This window comes from Cyprinodon variegatus, unplaced genomic scaffold, assembly GCF_000732505.1.
Source record: "Cyprinodon variegatus isolate N-32 unplaced genomic scaffold, C_variegatus-1.0 Scaffold155, whole genome shotgun sequence".
In the NCBI taxonomy this organism is placed as follows: Eukaryota; Metazoa; Chordata; class Actinopteri; order Cyprinodontiformes; family Cyprinodontidae; genus Cyprinodon; species Cyprinodon variegatus.
Window position 1 is genome coordinate 1,244,578 of NW_015150608.1, and position 1,560 is coordinate 1,246,137.

Genomic DNA, 1,560 nt, shown 5'->3' on the forward strand with positions numbered 1-1,560 from the left:
TTACACCCCTAAGGGTGACCCAGACGCGTCTATGGACGCACTAATGAGCTGATGGAGGGACGGATCGGGTAGTGACAGGGACACCGCATCACTGCAGGCCGGCTGGAATATGGCAGCAGGTGTAACGGCGAACTAGTGACAGAGGAAACACATATATTCAAATGTTAGTTCTGCTAATTTAATGCAGCTTCATCACACTGACTGAAAATCACAGATTGGGAAAAAAAATGGGCGGTCCTCTTTAAAATAGTTTTATTAGACTGAATAGAACTTATTTTTATTATTTGTATGTTTTACAATCGTGGTATAATTCCTCCGGTAAGTGGATCGCTCTGTCAGCTAAAGTCATATTTTACCGTCTCTATTCTCAAATTAACGATTAATCGATTACCAATTCAGTTGACGATTATTTCAATAATCTATTAATAAGATAAGATTAACTGTTTCAGCCCTAATATATATTTATTTATTTTACAATAAAATAACTTAAAAATATCTGAGAAAGGATTGCTTTTTTTTCAAATTTCCATTTACAAAACTTGTTCTTTTTTTTGTAAAAATAATGGAACAAAATTAACTCTGTGTTTTTTAAATGTGAACAGGAAGCCATGTTTTCTTATCTGTAGTTTTTAACGAGATGCAAAGTGATGGAAGCTGAAACAGCAGCAGGCGTGACGGAGCTGCTCTCACAGACCTCCTTATCCCCGAAGACGGCAGCAGCCTCCAAACAAACTGGTCTCTAGGAAACAAAGCAGGTTTTTCCTGCGTCATCTGTTGTCTGACGTCTCGTCCAATTCCTTCCTTTTGTCCCACAATAAAAAGCTTGATAGATTTAATCCAAAAAGCTGCATCAGATAAAGGCCAGCCGGTCGCTCAGAAACCTCTGAACCCCTCAGCCGAAGCGGCTGCAGGAACATTTTCAGTTTTATCCACACAGACTGAGCCCAGCCTTTTCTTAATCTCTCCATACCAGCGTCTCCTTCCAGTCACTCTGCAAGGCTGATAGCATCACCAGTGATTAGTCAGAGAAAAATGGGGGAAGTGTCTGATTCACTCGCAGCTAGATAAAAAGTCTCCACTTCGCTCGACTCATGAAAAGTGACCTTGTTGTTCCAGGAAGCCTTTTTTTCCAGAACAGCTGAAGCAGCATGTTTAATGCAAAATCAAAGATTAAAACTAAGTGTTAATGCAAAGCGGCTGATTTCCCTGGTCTACCGCAGCCGCTCCAAATCCTAACCGTTCGCTCCTCAGCAAAGCAAATACTATTTTCCTAAATCAGAGAGAGAATAAGGTAATTTACATTTTTATGCTTCATGCATTTAATATTTCCTGTAACGCTTAGGATTCATCAGTCTAGCTGCAGCTCATCGGTTTGCATTGGAGGCTTTTCTCCATAAACCTTTTAAATAATTTTCTCAAACCAAAAAAGCTACATAAATGAAGGTAATGTTCGGATTTCAGGTCAGACAGGAGGAGAAATCTCCGACTTTTAATGAAACAGTTGCTGATCCAACTTCTGGTTAAATCTGAGCTGCTCCTTTCATCCAAACTGAACCATCA

The 1,560-nt window shown here is 39.8% G+C and overlaps 1 protein-coding gene across 1 annotated transcript in view; it reads right to left on the reverse strand.

The window, feature by feature from the left end:
* Positions 1-1,560, reverse strand: part of LOC107086509 (vesicle-associated membrane protein 8-like) — a 15,594-nt gene that overhangs the window by 13,516 nt on the left and 518 nt on the right. The gene's annotated exons all lie outside the window — the stretch shown is intronic.